Source organism: Vipera berus, assembly GCF_964194415.1.
Source record: "Vipera berus genome assembly, chromosome: Z".
In the NCBI taxonomy this organism is placed as follows: domain Eukaryota; kingdom Metazoa; phylum Chordata; class Lepidosauria; order Squamata; family Viperidae; genus Vipera; species Vipera berus.
Genome location: NC_138205.1, coordinates 60,978,321 through 60,986,178, shown reverse-complemented (window position 1 = coordinate 60,986,178; position 7,858 = coordinate 60,978,321).

Sequence of the window (7,858 nt, the reverse complement as noted above, 5' to 3'; positions counted from 1 at the left end):
ATTTATTGTTTAATTCTTTTTTAATCTTTGTACTCTATGTTTTTTAATTTTTTATTGTTGTGAGCCGCCCTGAGTCCTTAGGGAGAATGGCGGCATAAATTTTTTATTGTTTATTATTATTATTATTATTATTATTATTATTATTATTATTATTATTATTATTATTATTAATAATAATAATAATAATAATAATAAACTATTAAGATAATATATAGAATATATTTGTTGTAATGATAAAGATATAAACTGATTTTATATTTAACTTTTAGACGTCTAAGGGAAAGGAAAGTTAGCTATTAGAATTGAGTTATATTATAGAATTTGGAAGGATACAACAAGACATTTTTTCAATAATTGGTGAACTATTAAGATGATATTATTATTATTTATTAATAATAATATTAATAATAATATATTATTATTATTAATAATAATAATATATTAATAATAATAATAATAATAATAATAATAATAATAATAATAATAATAATAATAATAATAATAATAATAATAATAATAATAATATCATCTTAATAGTTCACCAATTATTGAAAAAATGTCTTTTGTGGTATCCTTCCAAATTCTATAATAGAACTCAATTCTAATAGCTAACTTTCCTTTCCCTTAGACGTCTAAAAGTTAAATATAAAATCAGTTTATATCTTTATCATTGCAACAAATATATTCTATATATCATCTTAATAGTTTATCAATTGTTAAAATAATATCTTTTATTATATCATTCCAAATTCTATAACATAGTTCAGAGTTATGTTCTAATAGCTTAATTTTGTTTTCCCTTAAAAATGTAAAACTTAAGTATAAAATCAGTTTATATCTTTTAAGGATTCCCCTTAGCCCATTAAAAGAAATTTTAAGCTCTATCATTACAAATCCCAACAAAAAGACAAATCCATTTTTATAAATCTAACTCTCGCCTTCTTTTTTTGCCAATCAGGCTTCTATATTGGTGCCTTTAGATTCTCAAATGTGTCTCTCTTTCTTCCTACACACATTGTTTGAATCCAGGGAGACCATCCAAATGTCAGTTTTGCAAAAAAAGTGTCCCCTTTGTAATAATTGAAGTGTTGCTTTAATAGCTCAATTGTTGATGTTTGGTGTGATATAGTTGTCATTAGTTCAGTCTGGTCTTCTTCTTCCAATTCCATCTGGCATAGGTAAGAGGAAATAACTGGTGTTATAGTTATTATTTGATTGGCTGGGTTCTCAATGTACTGTATTTGAAGGCCTTTAATATCTTACATCTTAGTGTTGCTGTCTTTGGCTACTATTGTTGTTTGAGTTGTAGGTTTTATAGTTAAAGTCGAGGTTTGGGCTTCAAGGTTCTCAATAGATTGTATTTGTTGTTCTTTAGAGTCTCCTATTTTAATGTTAGTTTTCACTTCTGTTTGTTTTTGGATTGTCAATTCATCATTTAAAGTCAAAGTTTGATTTGGTAGTTTTAAACTGTCGGATTTATCTTGCAGTCTGGTTTTGATTTGCTCAGTCATTGCCAAGATTGTTTCAACTATTAAGTTGTGGAATATAATCCTCCATTTCTTTGATGTTTACAAATACATCTTTCGTGGAGGCTGTTTTAATAAGAGTCAATGAGTGTCCACCTCCAGTATTCCTAAAGATTGTTTTCAGTGCCAGATATTCCCAATTCTTATCTTTGAAGATAGTGTCAAGGACAAATCTGTTATTCAATCAGCTTTCACAATAAAGAAAAGGTTTACTTGCTATATCAAGTTTTGCTACAAGATGTCATCAATAGCATATAGAATAAGGTGTAGAATCCTTTTCCAGACTAATATGAGGCATTATCCAATTAGTCCATTTTTTTCTTTTTCCCTTCTTTCACAGCTTAAGCACAAAATAGGATAGTAGATCCCCACAAAAATAAGAGCTTTTTAATAGGTACAAATAAGGTTGCTTAATTTTTTAGCTTAGCCATTTGATTTCTTTTAAAGCTTTAAAGATTATTCCCCAAGTAGGCAGTCGCCAATCTTTCAAAAAAGGGGAAGGAAATTTTCAAAAAGGTCCCACAGGAAAATAGGGGAATAAGAAAGGTAAGGTCTCACCCCGGTCCTCCAGATTGCTTCGTTGTATTTGATGGTGCTTTGGGCTTTTGGCAGGGAATGGCTTAATGATCGGACATCTTAATGGTCAATCTCTTCTTTGGGCCAAAGAAGCTGCTCCAGATCGAGCAGAGGGCTACCACCCTTCTGCAATCACAGGGAAGGCCTCCTCACGGTGGTCACCCCTCCAGGGCAACTTTCAACCTTTTTCAGGGTCCTCCAAGGAAGAAAGATGAGACGGCAGGGAGAGGGCTCTTCCTGCACTTCTGCAAGAGCTGCGTGTGCAAACCAGAAGCCTGGCATGATCTGTTTTTGACAAACCCATGTTGGCTTTTGGTAAATGATTTTGTTTGCCTCTAGGTGTTCGCTAATTCATTGCTTGATTATCTTTTCCAGAATCTTTCCAGGTATTGATGTCAGGGTGATAGGTCTGTAGTTTTCTGGATCCATTTTTTCCTCTTTTTTGAACATGGGAACTACATAAGATGAGATAAGATTAGATCACCTTTATTGTCATTTTTACTGTGGGCACAATGGCACACATCAAAAATGAAATTTAGTTGCCTGTTCTCAAAGTGAAACATATACATGACACACACCTAAAACATACTATATACAACATATGTATAGACCCACATCCCTGCATATACATAACAATAAAATATTAAATACTGTCCATCTTGAATATATAATGGAAGGAGGAAGCCTGAGAGTTCACAAGGTTAATGCTGTATGGAATGAAACTATGGCTGAATCTGGATGTTCTGCTTCAGATACCATGAAGCCTCCTCCCAGAAGGTAACAAGAAAAACAGATTGTGAAGAGGATGAGTATTGTCCCAGACAATCTTACAGACACTGTTCAAACAACACTTCTGTGCTATGTCCTGGATGGGAGGGACAGAACTGCCAATGATCTTTTCAGCCATCCTCACCACTCTCTGCACTGCCTTCATGTCTGAAGCAGTGATGCTTCCAAACCAGACTGTGATGATGTATGACAGGATGCTCTTGATCGTACCCCTGTAGAAAGTGGTCAGAACAGGGGAAGGAAGATGAGCTTTTCTCTTCAGCTCTTTTCCAGTCCTCTGGTAGTTCCCCAGCACTCCAGGATCTTTGAAAAATATACTTCAGTGATTCTGAGATTATATCTGCCAGTTCCTTCAGAACCTTGGGTTGTGACCTATAAAGCCCTAAATGGCACGGGTCCGGATTATCTTCGGGAGCTCCTGCAGCCAGCATCACTTTCCCATCGTCCTGTGCGCTCCCACAAGGAGGGTCTCCTCAGGGTGCTGCCAGTCAGGGAGTGCCAGCTGGCGGCCCCCATGGGGAGAGCATTCTCGGTGGGCGCGCCTGCCCTTTGGAATCAGCTGTCAGTGGAACTCCGGATGGCCCCCGACCTTCGCTCATTTTGCCAGGACCTAAAGACTTGGCTATTTGAGCTTGCCGGCCTGGACTGAGGGTTTTTAAGGTTTTTAAGGTTTTACTTTTTATTTTTTTGGGCTATCTAATTTAGTTTTCATTTTAACTTGTATATATTGTATTGTTTTAATCTGCCCTGTAAACAGCCCTGAGTCCTTCGGGAAAAGAGCAGTATATAAATTGAATTAAATAAATAAATAAATAAATAGTAATCCATCTGATCCTGGTGATTTGAACTTGTCTAGGGTGAACAGGTGCTTTCTTACCATTTTCTTGCCTATCATGACTTGTGTTTCTGTTTTTTACAGTATTGTTTTTGATAGGTTGGACTGTTTTTTTCCCTTTGTGTAAAGACGGATGCAAAAAATTAGTTAAACAGTTCTGCTTTCTCCCTGTTGTCACTTTCTTGCCACTTTCTACCACTAATGGACCAATCATTTCCTTAACTTTTTTCTTGTTTTTTACATGTTGAAAGAAGCTCTTTTTTGTTATTTTTGACTTTTGTTGCAAGCCTTAGTTCATTTTGAGCCTTAGCTTTCCTCACTTCATCTTTGCAGGTTGGGCTATTTGCTGATATTCTGCCTTAGTTATGTGCCCCTCTTTCCACTTTTTATACTTGTTGTTTTTGTCTTTCAATTTATCAGAGTTCTTTATGAAGCCAAGCTGGTTTATTTTGAGAGCTGTTAATTTTCTTCTTCATTGGTATTGTGCTTGACTGGGCTATTACAATCTCACTTTTCAAAATTTCCCAAGCTTCTAGAGTTGTTTTCCCCTTGAGGATTCTCATCCATGGAATCCTTCCCAAGCTCTCTTTAAGTTTATTGAAATTAACTCGCTTAAATTCCAAGACTCTAGTTTGACTGTGTTCTATTGCTTGTGCTTGCATAACGTTGAATTGAAGAAAGTATTATTTTGAGTTTTTGGAGTAACATTCTTATGTGTGCTATCCTGAACATATAATTTGGTAATCTTAGGGAAAAATGGGAGTATAAATTGCATGGAAATTTATAACCAAATATGCTCTGCATTTTACTTGAAGAAAACCTTTTACATTGCCTTGAAGCTTCTGGTCTTCTACTTTTTGGTCAAAAGTCAGATGAGGCTATTATGCAGTGACTCTGATTCAGTAGGACTCTCTTCAGATTTTGTTAAGGGCATGCTGGAGAAAGCAGTCACATTATGATGAGCCTTGTCAGAGCAAGTAAACAGCATGCCTTCAACAATTTTCATCAAAATTTTTGGTGAGTAGCAAAAAGAGCAAAGCATTAACAGTCTTTCAGAATGGCCATGTTCTCTCACAAAGCAGTTTCATGTCTTTTGCATGAAACTTTGTTGAAGCAAAACTTCCCTTCAAAGACTTCCATAGCCCTGGTAGATACCATTATGGAATCATCCAGTACTACATAGGATTTTCAGCCTCTAAAATCTGAGAAGACTGACAAAACATTTGGCACACTGAAGTCTACTGCTACAAGATCACAAATCTTTTCTGTTTCCCAATTTACAATCCGTTGTAAATTCTACCAAGATATAAATTTAGAAAAAGTAAAATGTTTCATTTTTTCTAGTTTTTTATTGATTGATTATGGTATGCTTTTACATTTAAAATATGTAGCTTTATTACTCCAAACATTGTTGCTATTTTGTTATTTTCAGAGGAAAGTGCTAACAACATCCAAAAGGTGATACTGGGGATGATTTTGCTCTTGACATTTAGGAGAACTTATCAGACAGTTTGTATTGCAGTTTATCAGTATGCAAAGGGCATGTCATTCCCTTATCTTTTACCTAATGTGGCTGAATACATTTTGGGCTGGTAGCATGAAAGCTTCTTAGGAATTGGTGAATGCTAACAAGGTAAAACATCAACTCAATGGAGAAAAATAATATATTCATTTCTTAATCTTTCATAAGGAGTTAGGGTTTTTCCTGAAGTGCAATGCAAGTATCATTGGTGGCCAATTTTTTTAAAAAAATATTTTATTGATTTTTTTTTTAACATAATCACTTTAATATTTGGTAAATAACATGTTGTCTGGCTTTATATTTTAAAAAAACAGTCAATAAAAATTAGTTTCTATAATTCTATAATCCACACAATAGCTTTGCTTGATTTTCTCTTCTTCTAATATTCTCTTTTGCCAACCTTGAATTGATACAATTTTTATTGCTAAGCACATTGATTTGTGCTTTAAATTGTAAGCCGCCCTGAGTCTTCGGAGAAGGGCAGGATATAAATAGGAATAAAAAATAATAATAATTAAATATACCATATTTTCCGGTGTATAAGACGACTGGGCATATAAGATGACCCCCTACATTTCCTGTTAAATTATAGGGTTTGGGCTATACTCACCGTATAAGACTACCCCTCTTCCAATGCACACCAAATAAAAATTAAAAAACATCAGATTTGATTTTAATATGGTAATTTTAATTCAAATGCTTATGACATTCAGGTACTTAGTAGGAAAACTGTCACTTATAAACATGGCTGTTTGTCATCAAACATGTAAACATAAAACAGTGCAAGTGGATTAAACATAATAATAATAATAATAATAATAATAATAATAATAATAATAATAATAATAATAATAATAATAATAATAATAATAATAATAATAGTTGGAAGGGACCTTGGAGGTCATATAGTCCAACCCCCTGCTAAGGCAGGAAACCCTATACCATTTCAGACAAATGGCTATCCAGTCTCTTCTTAAAAACTTCCAGTGTTGGAGCATTCACCACTTCTGGAGGCAGGTTGTTCCACTGGTTAATTGTTCTAACTGTCAGGAAGTTTCTCCTTAGTTCTAGGTTGCTTCTCTCCTTGACTAGTTTCCATCCATTGCTTCTTGTCCTGCTTTCAGGTGCCTTGGAGAATAGCTTGGCTCCCTCTTCTTTGTGGCAGCCCCTGAGATATTGGAACACTGCTATCATGTCACCCCTCCCCCTTCTCTTCGTTAAACTACATATACCCAATTCCAGCAACCGTTCCCTATTTTCCTAATTCACTTTTTCACTTTTCCTAATTCACTCTAAAGCTTTCCCTGCGCAGAGCCTTAAGTAACACCAGCTGCCTGCAATTAGTGCAGGTTCGCATCCCACCAGACTCAAGGTTGACTCAGCCTTCCATCCTTCCGAGGTAGGTAAAATGAGGACCCAGATTGTTGGGAGCAATAAGATGACTTTGTAATAATGCTGCTTGTGGGGGGGGGTGTGAAAGCCCTAATAAGCAGGCATATACATAGAATGAAGGCTATTGCTAAGCACATTGATTTGTGCTTTAAATTGTAAGCGGCCCTAAGTCTTCGGAGAAGGGCGGGATATAAATGGGATTAAAAAAAAGACCAAATGGGAGATCCGCTCCAGGTTTTCCAGCCAGCCCGCCCAGTTCCTGAGTCAAATGTGTCCTTAGAGCTAAGCAGCTGCTCTGACTGCTGCATTCCCCACCTGCCTTTCAAGTTGGGATAGACTACAGCTACTCTTCAACTTTAGAAGGAAAGACGCCCAGACCCCAGCCTGTAAAAAATCACAGACTGCAGCTTCTTCTCCAATTGGTCCCGCTTTCCCTGCGCAGAGTAAATGGGAGATCCGCTCCAGGTTTTCCAGCCAGCCCTGTCCCTAAAGTTTCAGCACCTGGCATATAAGACGACCCCTGACTTTTGAGAAGATTTTCATGGGTTAAAAAGTCATCTTATATGCCAGAAAATATGGTAGACATTTTTCTAATATTTCTGCAAATAATAACCACATCAATATAAAGCTTCTTTTCTAACTGATCATCTTGATTGCCTCATCATAGATCCTGTGTCATGGTTCCAACAGATACAACCAATTAAAAGAACTTCAAGGCAAGAATTTCTTCCTCAAAAATCATTTTATTCAAGAAACAAAGTATCAGCACTTACATAGTTGAACCGAAAACTGAAAGTTGCATCCCTGATACAAAGTAACAAGTTGTAATTCCCACCCCAACCAAGCTGTCACACATCACATTCACCAATTACAAATAAACATGGGCTTTCCCCTCCACACTCTCTTGCCAAAATTCTTTACTCACATTGACCTTGAACATAACCCACATCTGCAATTTTTATGGCTAACTAAGAATGCCCAAACACTACCCTCCCCCCTTAGCCTGTCTACGTGATAATCCCCAACTATAGAATGGAAAACTATATTGAAAAGTAAAAGTAAAATGGCTACAATTTCTTCTGTTGTCGCAATGCTGACATCCGGCCCCTCTTAATGAAAGGAGAAGTCCTATACTACAAACAAAAACCTAAATCAAGGCACACACACACACCCCGGTGTTTGTTCAGATGTTTATCATGAAATCTACAAATAAGCCTA